A 21,817-nucleotide genomic window follows, 5' to 3' on the forward strand; every position below is an offset into this window, starting at 1 on the left:
TTGTACACATTTCTTTACAAACACTCCACATTTTAGGAGCTCAAAAGTAATTGGACAAATAAACATAACCCAAACAAAATATTTTTATTTTCAATATTTTGTTGCGAATCCTTTGGAGGCAATCACTGCCTTAAGTCTGGAACCCATGGACATCACCAAATGCTGGGTTTCCTCCTTCTTAATGCTTTGCCAGGCCTTTACAGCCGCAGCCTTCAGGTCTTGCTTGTTTGTGGGTCTTTCCGTCTTAAGTCTGGATTTGAGCAAATGAAATACATGCTCAATTGGGTTAAGATCTGGTGATTGACTTGGCCATTGCAGAATGTTCCACTTTTTTGCACTCATGAACTCCTGGGTAGCTTTGGCTGTATGCTTGGGGTCATTGTCCATCTGTACTATGTACCGATCAACTTTGCAGCATTTGGCTGAATCTGGGCTGAAAGTATATCCCGGTACACTTCAGAATTCATCCGGCTACTCTTGTCTGCTGTTATGTCATCAATAAACACAAGTGACCCAGTGCCATTGAAAGCCATGCATGCCCATGCCATCACGTTGCCTCCACCATGTTTTACAGAGGATGTGGTGTGCCTTGGATCATGAGCCGTTCCCTTTCTTCTCCAAACTTTTTTCTTCCCATCATTCTGGTACAGGTTGATCTTTGTCTCATCTGTCCATAGAATACTTTTCCAGAACTGAGCTGGCTTCTTGAGGTGTTTTTCGGCAAATTTAACTCTGGCCTGTCTATTTTTGGAATTGATGAATGGTTTGCATCTAGATGTGAACCCTTTGTATTTACTTTCATGGAGTCTTCTCTTTACTGTTGACTTAGAGACAGATACACCTACTTCACTGAGAGTGTTCTGGACTTCAGTTGATGTTGTGAACGGGTTCTTCTTCACCAAAGAAAGTATGCGGCGATCATCCACCACTGTTGTCATCCGTGGACGACCAGGCCTTTTTGAGTTCCCAAGCTCACCAGTCAATTCATTTTTTCTCAGAATGTACCCGACTGTTGATTTTGCTACTCCAAGCATGTCTGCTATCTCTCTGATGGATTTTTTCTTTTTTTTCAGCCACAGGATGTTCTGCTTCACCTCAATTGAGAGTTCCTTTGACCGCATGTTGTCTGGTCACAGCAACAGCTTCCAAATGCAAAACCATACACCTGGAATCAACCCTAGACCTTTTAACTACTTCATTGATTACAGGTTAACGAGGGAGACGCCTTCAGAGTTAATTGCAGCCCTTAGAGTCCATTGTCCAATTACTTTTGGTCCCTTGAAAAAGAGGAGGCTATGCATTACAGAGCTATGATTCCTAAACCCTTTCTCCGATTTGGATGTGGAAACTCTCATATTGCAGCTGGGAGTGTGCACTTTCAGCCCATATTATATATATATAATTGTATTTCTGAACATGTTTTTGTAAACAGCTAAAATAACAAAACTTGTGTCACTGTCCAAATATTTCTGGCCCTAACTGTACATACACATACATTTTATATATATATAGTAGGGGTTTCAAAATCCTCGTACCTGGGGGCCGCTGGAGGTAGAGTCTGGGTGAGGCTGGGCCGCATCAAATATTCCACAATAAAAGAACAATCCAATCTTCTCTAACTTAACTAACAAGAATAACAATTCAGAACATGAACAGTTCTTCAGAATCAGAATCAGAATATCTTTATTGTCATTATACCAGGTATAACGAAAATTAAGGTGCCTTACTTGTGGTGTAGAGTGTACAAAAGAAAAAAGAAAAAAAAAAAAAAAAAATATATATATATATATATATATATATATATATATATATATATATATATATGTATTTTTTTAAAGACTAGGTTTAGAATTTACAGAATTTACAAGAACGTCTTTAACAAAAGACAAATAGCTTTAGAAGCAAACGTCTCTACAAGACCAACTGGTAACATCAAGATACAAATGTGAATGATCAGCAGTTACAAGTGATTTAGTGTCCGAATAGCAGTGGGGTAAAAGCTGTTTCTCAGCCGATTTGTCCTTGTTTTAATTGCTCTGTACCTTCTACCTGATGGTAGCAGCTCTAAGAGATAATGACCGGGGTGAGAATTGTCCCTGATGATTTTATGGATTTTTTGTAGACAACGAGAGCTGTATAGATCCTCCAGGGTGGGTAAGGAGCACCCAATGATTTTCTCTGCAGACCTCACAATCCTCTGTAGTTCTTTTCTGCATGCTGCAGTGCAACTGGAGAACCACACACAGAGTCCGTGAGTGAGGATGCTCTCTATGGTGGAACGGTAGAAGGACACCAACAGCCTCTGATTAATGTTGTTCTTCCTGAGGATCCTCAGAAAGTAGAGTCTCTGTTGTGCCTTCTTTGTAAGTTCCATGGTGTTCACACCCCAGGATAGGTCCTCTTGAATGCGAATGCCCAGGAAGCGAAAGTCTGTGACCCTTTCTACACAATCCCCGTTGATGGTGATGGGTTGAATGATTCCTTTTGTCTTCCTAAAATCAATGACGAGCTCCTTTGTCTTTGATGTATTCAGACATAGATTGTTGTCTGTGCACCACAATGACAGCCGTTCTACCTCGTCCCGATACGCTGTCTCGTCGTCTCCGGTGATAAGCCCCAGAATGGTGGTATCATCGGCAAACTTTACCATGGTGTTGCTGTTGTGAACAGTGGTGCAGTCATGGGTGTAGAGGGTGTAGAGCAAGGGACTGAGCACACAGCCTTGGGGGGCACCTGTACTGAGGCTAATGGCTGAAGAGGTGTGAGGTCCCACTCTGACCCTTTGTTTGCGCTCCGTCAGGAAGTCTTTGATCCACAGACAGGTGTGAGAGGGAAGACCCAGATCCAGCAGTTTGCTCATCAGTCTGTGGGGGACAATGGTGTTAAAAGCGGAGCTATAGTCCACAAAAAGGAGCCGGCGTAGGTTCCCTGCTGTTCCAGGTGGTTTAGTACTGCATGAAGGGCAGTAACTACTGCGTCCTCTGTAGACCTGCCAGTCCTGTATGCAAACTGATGTGGGTCAAAGTTGGATGGAAGGAATGAAAGGATGTGATTTTTAACCAGTTTCTCAAAGCACTTCATAACCACCGGGGTTAGAGCAACTGGCTGGTAGTCATTAAGGCTGGTGATTTGAGATGTCTTTGGTATCGGTACTATGGTTGAAGATTTTAAGCAGGTTGGAATGATTGACTGTGAAAGTGACCTATTAAAGATCTTTGTGAGAATACCAGCCAGTTGATCAGCGCAGTCCTTCAGCACACGCCCAGTGATACCATCAGGGCCTGCAGCCTTTTTTGGGTTTATGGACTTCAGTGAGCGCCTTACCTCTTCCTCCTCCACAACAAGGGTAGAAACAATGTTACTACTACCCGTTGAGTGCAGTGAGACGCAATCCAGTGGCTCCTCAAAACGTGCAAAGAAGACATTTAGTTCCTCCGCCAGTGTAGAGTCGCCCTCAGTGATCCCACGACTGTTCTTAAAGTTTGTGAGGTGCTGTACTGCTTGCCACACTTGCTTTGTATTATTACTTTCTAGATGGTTGTCAATCATTATTTTGTAGTCAGTTTTGCCTTCTTGATTCCTCGTTGCAGGTTTGAACGCGCTGAACAGTATAGGGCCCTGTTACCAGATTTGAAAGCAATGTTCCTTTCTTTGAGTAGCAGTTGGACCTCTTTGGTCATCCAGGGCTTCTGGTTGGGATATACTCGGATTTGTTTGTCCACTGTGACTGTGTCAGTGCAGTTTTTTATATAGCATAAGACACTATCTGTGAACATGTCCAGATCCTGATCTTCAAAAACATCCCAGTTTGTGGTGTTGAAACAGTCCTGCAGTTGTTGTGAAGCTCCTTCCGGCCAGGTTTTAATAGTCCTGGTAGTTATATGAGCCCTTTTCTTGAGGGGGGTGTAGGATGGAATTAAAAACAAGGACAGGTGGTCAGACTGACCCAGATGTGGAAGAGGTGTAGCCTTATAACCCATTTTGATATTTGTATACACCTTGTCCAATGTATTTGCTCCTCTGGTAGCACACTTTACATGCTGATAGAGTTTAGGAAGCACTGTTTTTAAATCCACGTGATTAAAGTCCCCAGCAATGATATGTACTGCGTCAGGATACTGGTTTTGTTGTAGATTAATGCTGTCATGCAGGCATGCCAGTGCTGAGTTTGCATTGGCATCCGGTGGGATATAAACAGCAGTTAGTAGAACCACAGTAACCTCCCTCGGCAAGTAAAAGGGTCTGCATTTAACAGTCAGAAATTCCACATCTGGGGAACAATGACTGACAACAGTAACTGTGTTTGTACACCATTTGTTGTGAATGTACACGCAGAGTCCCCCTCCTTTAGACTTACCGGAGGCGCTGTTTCTGTCCTGACGCTGTACTGTATGGTCCGTTAACTCAATAGCGGAGTCCGGAATAGCTGGATGTAGCCAGGTTTCGGTGATGAGTAGAATGCAGCTATCCCTGGTGATGTTATCTGTTACCATATGGAGTTGCAGTTCATCCATCTTGTTGGCTAGCGATCTTGCATTGGTGAGAAAAATGCTTGGAAGCGGTGGTTTGTGCGGTTGTTTACGCAGCTTCGTTAACGCTCCAGCCCGGCAGCCTCGCTTTTGTTTTCTCTCACTTCGCCGTCGCCGACTTCTACCCGCGGGGATAGTAATCCACGGTGCTCCTGGACTCCTTGCTATGTCTGCAGGTATGTTGCGCGAGTATAAAAACTCTGCTGTTAAACTTAATTTGCACTGAGCTCCTACTTTTAGGAGATCAAGCCGACTGTAGGTAATGTTTGCTTCCATTATTTCCAAGGGAAAACAATGACAAAAAAGAAAGAGAGAAACAAAAGAAGACAACATAAAGTACAAAAAAGCAAGAAACTACACGAGAATAGTAAAAACGTATGCTAAAAAGCATTTAAAAAGTGTAAAAAGTACACCAAAAGTAAGAGCACTGTGCCGCTGCGTCTGTGCGCGCCGCCATCCAAAGTAGTACTCATCCAAAGTAGTACATTGGCTCCTCTTTCTTCCTCCTACTCCTTGCTACCAGAGACCTGGCAGCACTTCATCTTACACAGCTGAGCCACATCTGGCTTGAGGGAAGAAGCAACTGAGACCCTCAGTATGGCTTGAAGATGCTCATCAGTAAGTTTGGACCGGAACTTTGACTTATTAAAGTTCATGGTGGAGAAGAGCTTTTCACAGAGATAGGTACTTCCAAAAAGGCACATGGTCCGCTTGAACATCTTGGAAAGCTCAGGGAAGGTGGGGGGCAATTCTCTCAAAAATTGTCCAAGGTTCTTTGCTTTTCCACTCACCTCCCTGAACTTGGCTTTGAGTTCAGAATTGCACTGCAGGTCAATTAGCTCCATTTGAAGCTCAGGAGGAGCATCTTTCACATCAAAGGAGAAGGGATCAGCAAAAATGTTTTGAAGTCTGCACTGTAAAATGTGATAAGTTGATCTTACTTAAAAAAATTGAGGAAACCGGTTGCACTTAAAAAGTTAAGTAAATATAACTGTTATTTTCAAGTTATGTTTACTTAATGTCTACTACTACTTAAATGTACCAAACAGTTGTATTTACTCAGTTTAGCTGAGTTGTACAGACTAAATAGCATAGTAACGCTAACTTGTCAACTACTACTTAAATGTACCAAACAGTTGTATTTACTCAGTTTAGCTGAGTTGTACAGACTAAATAGCATAGTAACGCTAACTTGTCATTTCTAAGTGGTGCTACTTATATTACCAAAGTTTATGTAACTTTATAAAGTCCTGTTTAGGAAACCGATTGCCTTAGAAAAATAAAGCACAACTAAGAACTGTTAGTCCACAGTATTTCTTTTATTAATTCCTGATATAAAACCGGCATTAAAATGTTACATGCCAGTTTTATCAAAGTATTGTGCAACATTTTGTGAAGAAGAAGTAAGATAAATTGCTTCTTTCATTGCAACAACAATAAATAACACCAGCTCAAACAAGCAGTGCATCAATATCGCACGAGATAAAATTTTTTAACTCTTACAAACACCTACATAAGGCACAACCTCACTCACCTCTAAATTCTAGCTACTAGACACGGTAACGGTGCCTTAGATTAACTCAAGTGGCATTCTGGGTAAATGAATGCCCCGCCCCCTACTGAACAACAATAACTTCAGCAGCTAAACTACATAACTAAGACGTTAACACGGCAAAGCCTTTCCAACAACACACTTGAATCTAAAAAGTGCATTCAAATTATTATATCTACACTGTTAATACTTTAATGGTGACCATCTGTATTTCTGAACGTAAAATTGCTAATCCCAGTTAGCACAAGTTACTTTGCTAATACTTCTGCCAGGCAGGTTAATAACCAGAACTGGAAATTATTGCCTCAGTTAAGCTAATCGATTGGTTCATTAACATGGCAGTCTCATCTCACATTTTAACATAACGTTTACTTAAAAAGTGAAACATGCCCCATTAAACGGTACATTAAATCTCCGCTGCGCTCCACTGAAATACGTTTGACTTGCTGACGTCACTACGCATGCGTGGATCCTGCAACTTGAAGGTTTGCGTTGAGTATACTCACCTGTATTTAGTTTCTGAGGTGTTTCATTAAAAAATGGGACTTTACTAAAATTATATGAGTTAAATCACTAGGTTGTTATGAATTAAGTAAAGGTTACTAATGTTTTTTGATTAAGCAATGGTGTTATCTTTTTCAGTGTGCAAACCTGTGATCAAATTCTTCCTGCAGCTTTACAATGGCATCAGCATACTTCTCACCACTGAATGGTGTGCCTGAATCCATGAGTGCCTTGCATGCTGGGAAATGGCAGAGGTTTGTCTGAGAAAGCTGGGCTTTTCACAACCCAAGTTTTGTGGAGAATGCTCTGATGTTGTCATAGGCAACACTCACAAGCTGCCCCTGGCCTTGTAATTTCTTGTTCAGTACATTCAGCTCCGGTGTGATGTCAACCAGAAAAGCTAAGTCCATGATCAACTTGGGATCACTAAGTACAGGAACAGCCATCCCATCCTTCTCCATGAAGGCTTTCACTTCTGCTCTCAACTCAAAAAACCTCTTCAAGACGTTTCCCCTGCTAAGCCAGCGTATCTCTGTGAAGTAGAGCACATCCTCATATGATGAGTCTATTTCCCCCAAAACGGAACTGACGGTGCTTCAAGCCCCTGGTTCTGATATGTTTGATGCATTTCACAACATCAAACATCACACTGTCAAACTTCAGGCATTTGCTGCAAAGGGCCTGCTGATGGATAATGCAATGGAGAGCAATAGCCTCTTCCACACCTTCTTCCTCCAGTTTTCTTTGAACAAGTCCCACAAGTCCATTCTTCCTCCCTGTCGTTGATGGTGCTCTGTCGGTTGTTATTCCAGCAAAACTCTTCCATAGCAAGCCAGCATCCACAATGGCATCACACAGCTTCCGAAATATCTCCTGAGCAGTGGTCTGGCCATGCATTGGAATCACTGTGAGCAACTCCTCCATTACTTCAAAACAACCGTCAACACCACGGACATAAATTGCGAGCTGCGCAGTGTCAGTGACGTCTGTGCTCTCATCAAGAGCAACAGAGTATGCATGGAAATGTTTAGCTTTCTCATGCAGTTGATCATAAATGTTACCTGACAGGTCAGAAATGCGCTCTTCCACTGTGTTGGCTGAAAGGCTGATGTTACTAAACTGACCCTTCTTTTCTGGACAGACTACTTGCAGCATTTAACATGCACTTTTTGATGAACTCGCCATCTTTGAATGGCTTTCCAGCCTTAGCAATCACCTCACTCATCATGCAGCTAACTTCGACAGCAGCATCACTCTCTTTGCTTGCCTTCTTGAAAAAATCTTGTTGCCGCAGTAGACATGTTTTAAGCTTGGCGGCACGGCACTTTCTCTCTTCTCCTTGATATTTTGCATATTCCTCAGCATGTTTAGTTGTGTAATGACGTCTGATATTGTACTCCTTGTGCACAGCAACTTTATCTGAGCATATAATACATGCCCCTGAGCTCTACGAAAAAGTAGTCTATCTCCCACTTCTCCAGATATTGTCTGTGCTCATGGCTAACCTTTCTGTTCACAGCAGGTTTTGAGAAAGACATGACATGAGCCGTAGAACAAGGCTCTTACTTAAACCTGGAGCCATAGAGGCAATAAAGTAAATTAAGTTTTACTTCAGTAAATATTATTTTATCTTAACCTAAATATAGTTAGTTCTCTAGGCCTCATCTCCAAAACCATCAGGCAGTAAAGAGTCTAGAAAAATGATCTCTTTCTCTGCTACCAGTAAAACCTGCATTGGGCATATTTAAAAATGACCAGATAGGCAACTTATTATTTTGTTCTATCAGAATCAGAAAAGAATCTCTGAATATCTATCTTAATAGTTGTAACTCAACGCATAACAAAAAGTTATATGCCTGATCCTTTTGCCTATTCCATGCAGGAAACAAAATAGCATCCTTGGAGCACTGACTGTCCTGGTATTGTAGAGAAATACATATAAAAAGATTACTTCATTTTTGTACAAAATTATGGGCATTTAAGAGTGTGACTTATATATGCCTTATATAAGTGCCTTATAACAATATTACCGGTAAGCTTGACAGTGGGTCCACATCCGATATCTTCCACGTGGGAATGACATACATGTCCACAATGTGAACATCTTTGCCCTATTTAAGAATAATTAGGAACTCTATAAAAATACCCATACAAAAAAAGGACATTAAACCCACAAAACAATAATTTGACTCTTGATTACATGTCTTCGAGCAGCAGTGATGAGCTTAAAACATGCATTCCCAATCTATAAAAACAAAACGCAGTAAAATGCAAACAAAATCAATTTTTCTTAGAGTAAACATTCTGCAACATATATAATATATACAGTAGATTCCATGCATCGGTTTAATCCGAGACTCCAGAAGTCCTCACGTGTTAGACAGACATCACCATCTTTAATGATAAGCTCTGTTTCTGGATGGTTAGTGTCCAAAATGTATTTCAGCTGAAATTAATAATAATTTAAATCAGTTACTTAATTTAGAGTGTGAGAGACAGTGCTCGACAGTGTAAGAGTGAGAGTTAAGTAATGTGAGGAAGCGAAGTTCACATGACGAGTTTAGATGATACTGTTTTTCTTCAATAGGACCCAAGTATTTTTCCCATTTCTCCCCAGAGAAAGCATATAAATGCTCAGAATGTTTAGGTGTCCAGTATTCATGGTCCTGATGTGACACGAATCTGGTTGGTCAATAATCTGACAAGAGAAATATTTAGGAATATTATTAAGAGTAGAAATTTCCCAATATACAATAATCTTGAACACCAATGACGACAAAACTTTTTAAACCTTACTTTTCAATTGGTAGAAAGGCCTAAGACGTGAGACATTAATGCAGCAACGAGTCCCTTAGTCTTTCACCACAGTTGCCACACCTTTAGCAGTGATGGTATCTACAGAAAAAGGCCCTTGATGCCGGTCTGCAAGGGAGTCTTTTCTATGTTTTTTATTAGGGTTTTGGAATATCAACACCTCATCACCTGCACTCGAAACTGCATGTTTAACATTGCGAGCTGCAAATATGTTCTTGTTCAGCTGTGTAAATATCAAAGTAAAAATGTAAATGTAAAATGTGATATGGTAAATATGATAATATAAAAGTTAAGTTATACTGAATATTAACCTCATTAACAAACTCTCTTCCCTGGCCAGTAATAATTTTCTTGACCATGCCGAACCAGTACAGCTTCTTAATGATTGCAGCTGACACTTCACTTGTGATCTTAGATTGCAGAGGCTCAGCAACAACACATTTTGTATACAAGTCCGTCATAGTCATCACATACTTGTTGTATGTACATATACATACATTATATATAAAATGTAAATAAAAATGTAATTGTGCCATATTTTGTCAATTGTGATTTTTCACCGCAATCGAAATTTGTCCTCTGCATTTTACCCATCTGTGCAGTTACAACACACACACACACTAGTTATTACTAGGGGGCTGTGGATCACATGTGCCCAGAGCAGTGAGCAGCCCTAGCCCGGGGAGCAGTTGGGGTTAGGTGCCTTGCTCAAGGACACCTCAGTCATGGCCTCAGGTCTGTGAATCGAACCCACGACCCTCCGGTCACAAGACCAGTTCCCTACCACCAGGCCATGACTGCCCTGTATATACATAATAATTATATATATATATATATATACACACACACACATATACACATATACATATATATATATATATAATGAGACTGTGACGATCGGGGTGGAGCGAAGGACGAGACACAGAATCCTTGCAGAGACGTCACTTTTAATGTATTACACATAGATTGCGCAATAGCGCACGAGGAACATCTGACACTTTACACAGAAACGTGTAGACTCTAGACAACGACGAGCACAGGACACTGCGCGAGCGCACATTAAATAGACAAACCACATTAACCCCAGGTGATTACGAGACGATTCACAGGTGAGACGGATTATCACATGACATAGCTATCACCACGAAATATCCACAGACGCAGACGATGCACGTAGACTACGTAAACACACGCCCAAAAGGGAGGGGCCGGGGTCCTCAACGTGACAGAGACTGTGGTTTCCTATTTGTCTGAATTTTCCCATGATGCCAAAAAAATTCTACTACCACCCAAGAGTGGGTAGTCTTTGTTTATCCCCAGGTGCAAATGTAGACAGATTCTGCTGTACCATTTTTCAAAAATCCACATTGAAGTCTTAATGTTGTTAGGGCTTGGAGATAAATTTCTCAGAAATTGGTTATCAGTTTCTCAGAAGTCTCCCATAATGCCAAAAGAATTTCACTGCTGCATGAGAGTATGAACCCTTAACTATCATCACAGTAAGTTTGCACAGATTGCACTGTACCATTTCCTCATAAATCTATTTTAGGTTCATACTGCATTTAGGCGAATTAAAGCACTCATGTCAAATAGGCTGAATTAGGACATCAATTTATCAGAAATCATCCACTATAGTTTGTGACCCTCTCTTTAATTTCCCTAATCAACTATGTGCATAAGACAATCAATTTGTAAAAATTAAAAATCAGGTTACTCAAATGATAATTTTTGCTTGCTGTGGAACTTTGATCATGATTACAATAACAAAGAACTCTAGAAGCTTCTCTGGCCTCATATACCCATGATGCCTTGCAGAGATATGCCAGAGAAAGGCTCTAGATAGAACATGCTGATGTAGGTTCACCAGCAAAAGACCAACTGGCCACATATCTGCATATTCCCACTGAGGCCAACTCTGATATGGGCAGAAATGTATTTAAATGGTTAAATACATGAGTACATGCCACACTGTGTACAGTGGAAAAGAAGAGGAAATTGCAGCCAAAACTAGCATCCACTTCTAAAACATGCCGTTTCAGACTTGAGGTAAGAAGTTTCAAGGAATACGTCACCTATAAACACAAAAACAAAACATCAACTAACTAGTCAGGAGCAGCTAGCATAATTTCAGCCAGCTCTGATTTCATTATTTCTGGGTGGAGGACTCCTACAATGTTCCTTGCCAAATGCTGGATGTGTTCAAAACATTCTTCCAGAGGACATACTGTAAACTATGGTGTGATTTTTGTTTCAATAGTTCCACAAAAGCAAAAGTAAATCCAAGAGCAGAAAGTATATGTTATGAATGCAAAACAGAAAAAAATATATCAAAAGTATATATTTTTTATATAATTGGTTATTTGAAACTTATTTTCGTTTGCATTTTGACAAGTTTTTGGTTCCATTGTTTTTGTTTTTTTGGATTTTCCCAGTAAGATCTTTTGCTTCTGGAATCTCTCTTTGCTTCTGCTTCGTTTTTTGCTTCTGACTTTTGGAACACATTTCACGTGTGGGAGGGTCTTAGATGAAGGCGTAGTATGGACATTGATTTCATTATGTAAGTTAATAACTAAATGAAGACACATAGGATGCAATTTACTTTTTATTGAGTAATATTAATCAGCTTACCGAGGGAGAACCTGCACAGAAAAAAGGAAAGGTTATATAATGTATGTAATGAAAAATGTTCATTTTATTTGAGCAATACCGGTGACTGGTATGCAGAGAAAGGCAGCCATGTTGTTTTGTTGAGAAAACAGATTGGGTTCTGTAGAGTCAGGGTTGCCAGGTCCTACAAAAATATCCCGCACAAATTCAGTGTAAAACCCGCCCTTCAGTCAACAACTTTAGGGTTTGGGCTAGCTTAGGCTTCTGAAGGGCCTAAACTAAAATTGACTATTATATCGGGATCGATTCTTAGTTTTGATTTGTAACTCCTGCGGTAGCCCAACTCAAAAGTATCCCAAAAAACTGCACCCAGCAACCCCAGAATTTTTACCTGCGGCTGGATTTTCAAACCAGCCCAATTTGGCGTGAAAACCGCGAACATGGCAACTATGTGTAGAGTGCTTTTATGGGTTGGGTTTTACCACCAAAAATCCAGGAAGTGACATCACACCACTTCCTGTGTAGCACTATAAAAGGCCTGATGGGAATTGTTTGAGCAGGTTTTTGGTGGGAGAGCATGTAATGCTGAAAGTAAGAAATGATCTTGACACTTGAACTGTGCACTGTGTAGTGATGGGCGAATGAAGCTTTTTTAAGCTTTAGGGCTTTCCATAGAATTGGGCCGAAAATGATTCGGAGCTTCGGAGCTTTAGTCAGAGTAATAACAGTGGTTATGTGGTGCTACTGCAGGCGCTTAAGCATATAACAGTGAGTTGTAGCAGCGGTATTTCCTATGTAATGTCAGTGGCGCAACTGGTTAAGCACGTCTTGTAATGTGTGAAGTTCCGGTTCGAAGCCTGCTTTAATTATTAAATAATGTTTATTATTATTTTTTTTTATTAATAATAATAATTATAAACTCTACTTCAGAAATATAAAAATGCTGTTTCTATGAGTAACACAAACAAAAGATTTAGGAAAGATTTTTATTAAGAAATAAAACTTTCAACAATTGTTGGTTTCAGTCTGCTCCTTTTTTGGCTAACTAGTTCTCCAGCTTTAGAAAATATACGCTCACATGGTACAGATGATGCTGGTATGCACAAATATTTTACAGAAAGTTGACACAAGTTTGGATAAATTGCCTTTCGTGCAGCCCAGTATTTTAGCGGGTCCTCTTCTCGAGCCAGATATGGCTCTTTCAAATATCTACAAAACAGAAAAAAGCAGATGAATGACAAAAAAAAGCATTATTCTGAAGCAGATTCAACAATAATTTTAACATGTAATACCTGTGGATCTCAATTGTGGCACTGGCAGATGCACTAGTAGTATGTTGATGGGACTGAACATGATTGTCTAACAAAGCCCACAAACTCATTGATGGTCCTGGTTCAGGTGCACTTGCCGCGGATGTTTCCTGGCCTTTTTGGTCAATGAGTCCAGCACACTCCCGTGTTAGCCTGTCAACGGCGTTGTGTGCATTTGTAGAATTAGTGAATGCTATCTCTTTGTATCTGGGATCCAGTAGTGTTGCCAAAGAAAGGGAGGTGAGTTTTTCCAATCCATTAAATTTATCATTTAAATTTATGCGCAAGTTGTTGGCCAGAGTGCCAGCAATGCCTGAACCCATTCTCGCACATTGCGCTGCAACCAAGTGCTTCAACATTTTACTTATAGGAATTGCTTTAGAGCCGGACACTCTTCTCTCCCCTGACAGTTCAACAGTTGCCTGATTAAAAGGTTGCAGTAGAACCAGGCACTGATTGATACTGACATAATCATCTGCAGTGAAAGGTGTAATGTCTGTGACAAGTGAAGCATTGAATATGTGCTGTTCCACCGTGTGTCCACTTCTTGGATCAACTTCATTTGTGGCAATCCCATGTTCATTTGAACAGCACTCAACTTCTCCTTTGCAGTAGTGTTGGATTTAAAGTGTCCCACTATTTTGCGGGCCCTACTCCGAATGGATTCCAGTTCAGCAGTTTGACCAAGGGACTTTTTCACGATCAGATTCAGCATGTGAGCAAAACAATGAATATGTCGCAGGTTTAGTTGGTTGACACTTGCAAGAATGTTGTGGGCACCATCCGTAACCATGCCACAGACCTTTTCCCTGATTCCCCACTCAGCCATCACATTTGCAGTAACCTCAGCGATATGAACTGCAGAATGGCTCATTGGGAAATACTGTACCCCTAAGAGTACAGTTGCCAGATCCATGTTCTCTGTGACAAAATGGCATGTTATTCCAAGATAAGCATCCATATTAATGGAGGTCCATATATCTGCTGTCAAGCTGACAGCTGAAGCATTTTGTACTTCAGCTAAAGCATTTTCTTTGGCTGTGGTGTATCTGGCATCCACCATTGCCGTAACAGCTTTGTGGCTTGGAATGGTGTAGGAAGGGTCAAGGAGTTTGATAAAATTCCTAAACCCTTCATCCTCAACCATTGAGAAAGGCTGGCCATCCTTGATGATCATGTCCACTAAGGCCTCATCCAATCTGTGCTTTCTGGATACTGTGTATGAAAAATATGAGAATAAGTTTCTACATACAGAGTCTATAGCAGCTAAGTCATTTGATATATTATACATACTCATCAGCTGACCATCAGGACTTCCAGCATTTTCAGTGGAATTACTTCGCTCGTTAGAATGCCGAGAACGCAAGTGCCTCAACATAGATGACGTGTTGTTGTTGTAGGCCAACTCTTGGGTACAAATCAAACACCGTACCTGTAATAATAGAAATCGGAAATAGAATAGAAATTGAATGGATCTTTTAATTGAACGGTTTAGTTGTGAAGCGTTCATTCGCTAGAGATGGGTCTAACATAGTATAATTAATTTGTGGAGAAAGACTGGTTAACAACTGGCTTTTTTTGTTATTATTTTTTCATGCAATGACAAACACTCAGTAATGTTAGGTGGGGGGGGGGGGGGGGGGGGGGGGGGCAGAGACCAGACCAAGTTACAAAATATAATTAGTTTATTATTCTTATAATTATTATTATTATTTTAAGGTCAATGATTAACTGAAAAAAAAGAGTTTAAGTTACAAACTCTGTATTGGAACCCGGGTCTCTGGCACAACAGTGAGAAGCGTTGACTCTGAGCTAACAAATCAGCTTACATCAGAATGAGCAGAAGGAGCCGACTTGTTTAATATAGTGTGTATTTGTAATAATAATAATAAAAATAATAATTTAATTTGTAAAACGCTTTTCTCAAACAAGACTCAAAGCGCTAACAATGACAGAAAAACATAAATACATAAACACATAACAAAACAAAAATCAACAAAACACGAACATCTATCTCTGTACAACGCGATGTAATGCCAGTGTCCACAGTTGTCATGCTGACATGGGTCGGTGCGGAGGTGCGGGGCAGGAGCAAAATCAAGTCCAACACAGGTGAAGCCCACACAGGTTCCCAATGAACCCGATCGGGCAGAGGGGCATGATTATTAAATGTCTGTGTCACTGGATAGGTACAAAACATAAAAACACAGGGAATATAATTACCTTATTAGGTTGAATGAGATCAAATTGATCCCAAACCATGGATCTTCGTTTGCCTGAAGTAGCCATCTAAATACTGCACCTCACAAAACTCACTAAACTCCTCACAAACCAACATTGTTAAGGCCTAATGGTGCGTCTTAAATACTGTGTTTAGTGCCAACCTACTCAAAGCTGTCAAATCAGCTGTTTAATTCCTGAACCAATGAATCACGCTCAATCACTTTGAAACGCAATCGACCAATGAACCTCGGACTGAATCAATGATGACGTTTGAAGCTTTTAACGTCATCGATCACGTGACCCTCGCCTTTTGAATCAAGCTCCAAATCTTTGCTTCGAATCAATCGGTTCAGAATCAACAATACAAGCTCCGAATCTTACGTTTCATTTGCCCATCACTAGCACTGTGACAATTGAGGTGAGGAACTTGTGAACTATCACATTTTGGGTTTTTTATGTCTTGGTTTGTTTCCGTAAATAGTTTTCTTGCCTCTACATGGGGATTAAATAAACACATGCTACTTCTTGACACCCTACCTGAACCAGACCCTGTGCCTTGTCTGCCGGTCACTCACAGGGCGAACAGGTCAAGGCCATGCAGAAGTGTCAGAATGTTATGTTTCTGTGCGGGATGCAGGATTTGATGTTCCTGTGTTAAACCATGGGTGGTAACAGATGGTGGTCTTTCCCTGGAGGTCATACATAGTGGGGGAAGTGTGACTCAAAGAGTCCCCATTGAAATGGGCGAAAACTGACCGTTTGTGTTTTGGTTTATCTGTGTATTTGCCAGGCTTGCTTGGACTCATTTTGCAGCATGTTGTGTAGTGAGAAAGACCGCATCTTCAGTTCAGAAAGAAGGTAGAGACACAGAGGTGGGGGTCCTGTGTGTAAATGTACTATGTTGGTTATATCATCAAACAGATTCCCACAGATTAACCTGTTTTTGATAACTGCGGTTCCTTTGATATGCGCCGGGTGTTAAAGGAAAAAGAGTTTGGTGTAGGGTCTCTTCTTCTGTTTTCCTCTCTTCCCCTCTGCTTTCTTGCACATTAAGACACCCTGCACTGGTCTGTATAACTGTTTCCATGAGAATAACTACCTTTTCATACATTGAGTTAGAATAGTACTGTTTGATAATAAATGAATCTAGTTGTTAATAGATAAATCTAGTTAATTGCTTAACCAACTTTTCTTAGTTATATCCATAGCAGGCCAGATTAACTCCTAATAAGTATCAGATAAAGGTAAATGTATAATAACACCTATTCCCTATAAAATACTTAATCTGTTGCATACGTTTTATATGCCAACCCCTTAGTAACTGTAGCTGTATAGTAAACCTCTGACAAAGCAGGCTACTGTTTATAGCAAGGAACTTTGTGAAGTTGGTTAGTTATATCCCGTAACCTACAGTGAGCTATTGAATAAGTGAGTTCCCTTAACCTTTATTTAAACCTTAACCAAAACTATTACATATTATGCACATTAGTCCTTCATCTGCACCTATTTCCATCTTTAGTTGTAGGTAAGCAGGATTGAGGAGTTAAGCATCAAAACAAAAACCCATACAGCCAACCAAGGTGAGCTCTGTTCAGGCAGAAGACTCAGATGCAGTAGTAGAGATGGTGTACAGCACGTGTCAAAGTCAAGGCCCGCGAAGGCCCAGATCCGGCCCGCGAATTGATTATCTATGGCCCCCTGGATGATATTCAATTACTATTAGAACCGGCCCGCAGGCCACAGCCGCTCGCTGGTGTTTTGCACGCACAAACACTACATTCCCCACAATGCAACGGTAGCCCGAAAAGTAACTGCAGCGCGCACAAGCGGCGAGGGTCCGCGCGGTGAAAATGACGTAATCGCAGTGGCTCCGGCCGTGTGCGAGGGCTTCGCGCGCTGTCGATTCGCGAGGTTGTGCACCTCTCGAATTTTGTAACTTTGCGCACGCCGCGCCTCGGCGCAATGAACAAAGTCATGTTTGCTGGGCTCATACACCTTTATAAGGTGGAATTAAAACACTTGTACGTCACTTTCAAGGTCCATTTCAATATTTCCCAGCACGATAAACTTAATTATGTTAAATATTTATACATATATTCGAAATGATTCGAAATAATTGGCTTTTTATTCACATTACTTAATCGTTTATTTTCAAAACGCCCAATCTTAACTTCACGTTCTCTCATGTTTCGTCCTGGAATTACAAGAGGCTCGTATTTGTTAACGTAATACAAGAGAACTGTTCAGTCAGACAGATATTTGTTGTGAAACGAAGTAGTTACAATTTCAAGCATTTTCAAGTACTTTAGCCTAAATTCCAGCACTTTTCAAACCTTTATTACTTTATTCATTTAATGTACAGGACATGTTCTTTGAAGGAAGTTTGCTTTTATCTGTTTGCTTGTTGAAAAATGTTTTCACCTGAAATTACTGACAGATCCATACAAAAATATTGCTTTATTCATTTAAGCGTTAAATAATATACACTGTGTTAGGTCTTGGTTCAATAGGCTATGTGCAATCATTTCAATATGTTTTAATAAACATTGAACCAGTCCGGCCCTCGGCTTGTAGCAAATTTGGTTTTTTGGCCCTTGGTGTATTTGACTTTGACATCCCTGGTGTACAGGAACCCAACCCTTTCTCCAAGACACAGGACACGCCCCCTACTGGCCTCCATAGGACCAGGACAGAGGAGAGCAGGATGAAAAGTGGAACAGTCACGTACAATCCTGCAGATACAATCCTGTCTTCACCAACGTGTTTACCCACCACTCAAGCTTGATTGGTTCTTCCTTCAGGGTGCAGATGTCTGGCTAAACAACAATGAGGGGAAATGAAACATGATTAAAAATGAAAAGAATCCACATGTGCCGGTCATTCACCACTTTTCTTGAAGGATTTCAGTGTGGATCTGCAAACCCTTGTGTATCAGCAGGGTCTCAGAGGAAGAGGCATGATGGGCAGGAAGACGGCTCCTCTCCCTTGTCGAAGGTTTGCCCGCGGTGTTGCAGAATGGCAGCTTCAGGTTCAGTTCCATCTTCACTAGAGGAACCCCTTCCTGCACGTGTCCCACTTGAACAGCTCCTTGCTGCTGAATGTGTGTTCCTTTATGTGCTTGTGCAGGCAGGCACCGAATCTTGTATGTTTATTATGTATGGTGTATTCTTTATTTAGCTGTGACTGTAGTTAGTAGACTACCGTAAAATCTTTATTATCATTGTGCAATATTGTGTGCTAATGGTGATATTGTGCAATGAACCCAAGTGTTGGTTGGCTTTTCCTGCTCCCTGTAACAGGTGATGCCTGAAACTTTACAATGTTATTCATGTCCCAGCTTGTGCTTTGAACCAGCTACTTCATCAAGGTGGGGCTTTACATCTGATAGTGTCAGAGGTATTTTGTGTGTGTGTGTGTGTATGTGTGTGTTTAACATGTCTTCTCACTCACTCAGGTGCAGGTTGGGGAGTATGTACAGTGTTTCAGTCCCTGACTTGTTATGGAGATAAAATAGAACAGAGACCAAGAAGAACTTAGATGACCATATGACCTTCTTCTGAACACACACGCACACACTCTCTCTCTTGTAGTGTGCACTTTAGAAGCACTGCTGTCCTGTTTCATGAAGCCTCTGACAGCACCAAACCAGGGAAGCTCACCTGCTCATTTAGCTGCATTTCATTTATAACAAGAATAAGAGGATGAAGCAAGGAACTTGATCCTGAAGGAAATTATGGTGACAATGTTTGGGCAGAGGTGGTACTGGATTCAACCCCTCAAGGGCATTTTGCAGGTTTAGCGATGAACATGCCACCTACATGAACAACAAGTGCTTAAAGTGCTGTGTTTTAAGGGCTGTACCTGCAAAACACACACACACACACACACACAACAGGTCTGTTGGGTCAGAGTGAATAATGTGGCAGTTTACTTTACTTATTTACTTATTACCCAGTAAATTAAAAAGTGCCACAGTATGACTGAGAGTTTACCGCAGGTACATTACACCAACGTTCCTGCTGTATGTAGTGTTCAGGGCTGCATGCCGTGTGCTGTATCTGATGTCTGTGTGCATTGTGTCTTTAATCTTACACCAGATCCTGGGGAAACACACACACAACATTGCTCACATAAAACACCATAACACAGTCTGATTCCATTATCAGTGTGTGATGTTCATACATGCAGCTCTAATCCTGTATTTGGCTTGTTGAGGCAGCTCTAGTGACTGTGTTGTAGTTTAAGTCAGTACATGGCCCTCCTCTATCTAGCCAATCTATCTAGCCAATCACTGCACAGCATGAATACTACCTGGCCAATCACAGTTCTAAGAAGTGATTATTCTCGCAGTGATTCTGGAGCTAAAAAGATTTGAATTTTGTTAAACTCATATCCAGTATTTTTGTTAAGAAACTCACCTTTGTAGATCATTTTAAAGCAGCTACATTCACATTGTAAAATAGTCAAACTCATTTTTGCGCCTTAATGTGACAGCTCTGCTTTTTTGGGGGATGTGTGGACACACAAATCCTATCTTGTCAAACCAAATTTGAGTCACTTTTGTTCGTGCTCTAGATCAGATTTCTACCAGCCAACACGGGCTTGAAATGATTGAGCACAGTGTACAAAATTGCACAGCCTCGAGGTTTCTCGTAGCTAAAAATGAATCAAACAAAGTATCCCGTGATCGTAAGGCCCAATGTCGAGATTACAAGAGATTCCGCATTGTACTAGAACAGGGATGTCAAAAGCAAATACACAGAGGGCCAAAAAACCAAATTTGCTACAAGCCGAGGGCCGGACTGGTTCAATGTTTATTAAAACATATTGAAATGATTGCACATAGCCTATTGAACCAAGACCTAACACAGTGTATATTATTTAATGTTTAAATGAATAAAGCAATATTTTCTTATGGATCTGTCATTAATTTCAAATGAAAACATTTTTCAACAGGCAAACAGATAAAAGCAAAATTCCTTCTAAGAAAAATCACATGTCCTGTACATTAAATGAATAAAGCAATATTTTGTTATGGCTCTGTCAGTAACTTCTTGTCTTTGTGTGTTTCTGAGACATTTGATAGTGCCTTCTTAGATTATATTCTTTCATTACAGCCAAACTTTCTCCACACAGAAGACACACAGGTTTACCTTTTACCTCCGTGAACATGTACTATTCTGTCCTCGCATAAGCGTTCTAGACCATGCTAGACAGATAGCTGACAAAAAAGACTTCAGGCGTTGCATGCGTTTTCATCTTTTATGTAAAACTAGGTAAATAAACAAACATATACATCAACATTTTGCACAGCTTAAATTTTATGGTCTTTAAATAAACACATGAATTAAACAAAGGTGTGTGAACCTTGTCAACTAAACATAATGCAGATTTACCCATTCCTGCTCACACAATCACCTACAGAAGCCTGTTAGCAATCTATGCATTACTTATTAACATTAGCTTGACTGAATAGCCGCTAAGGCAGCTAGCAACATATTCGGCTAAGTTACGGCTAACACAGAAACATTATGCATAGCAACACAACATCTCAATTGTTCCTCCTCAAAACAACGTTCCCATATAATAACAGTAGTCAACTTACGGACAAAGATACTCCAAGGCTTAAAAACGCTGGAAACACTGTCTCTCTGCCGTGCTACAGGCAATCATGCTCGACTGACTGACTTTCAGCAAAACGAAACCTAACTCAAATCCGACCACAAGGGGGTAGTAAATCAACAAAATATAATCACAGGCCTTTCTTATGAACATTTCTCAGTATCGCAGTACATGTACTCTGCCTCCAACCTGGCTTGAAACCCCTGTTCTCAGTGTCCTCCTTACAGTTAGCCATTTTTGAGGAGGGGGATAGCTGAACGTTGACGTCTGCTTTGACTGCTGATTTAGGTTTATACTTTCGTGAGTGACCATAGTGTGCGACTCCGAATTTTAATGTTGCTTTGTGTTGCAGGTTTGAAAAGTGCTGGAATTTAGGCTAAAGTACTTGAAAATGCTTGAAATTGTAACTACTTTGTTTCACAACAAATTGCTGTCTGACTGAACAGTTCTCCTGTATTACGTTAACAAATACGAGCCTCTTGTAATTCCAGGATGAAACATGAGAGATCATGAAGACGTTAAGATTGGGCGTTTAAAAAAAAAAAAAAAACAACCATTAAATAATGTGATAAAAAGCGAATTATTTCGATTCATTTCGAGTATATGTATAAATATTTAACTTAATTAAGTTTAAGGTGCTGGGAAATATTGAAATG

The 21,817-nt window shown here is 40.5% G+C and overlaps 1 long non-coding RNA gene across 2 annotated transcripts; it reads right to left on the bottom strand.

Annotated features, from left to right (window-relative positions):
• Nucleotides 1-18,049: 18,049 nt before the first annotated feature.
• On the bottom strand, nucleotides 18,050-21,195 carry LOC143502052 (uncharacterized). Of its 2 annotated transcripts, XR_013127067.1 has the most exons (4): nucleotides 21,145-21,195; nucleotides 19,532-19,639; nucleotides 18,462-19,400; nucleotides 18,050-18,355 (listed from the first exon to the last, which is right to left on the bottom strand). It is a non-coding gene; the product is annotated as an uncharacterized LOC143502052 (long non-coding RNA). The 2 variants fall into 2 exon arrangements; XR_013127066.1 differs by having other exon boundaries at nucleotides 18,050-19,400.
• Nucleotides 21,196-21,817: the final 622 nt, after the last annotated feature.

This window comes from Brachyhypopomus gauderio, unplaced genomic scaffold, assembly GCF_052324685.1.
Source record: "Brachyhypopomus gauderio isolate BG-103 unplaced genomic scaffold, BGAUD_0.2 sc186, whole genome shotgun sequence".
NCBI classification, from domain to species: Eukaryota; Metazoa; Chordata; class Actinopteri; order Gymnotiformes; family Hypopomidae; genus Brachyhypopomus; species Brachyhypopomus gauderio.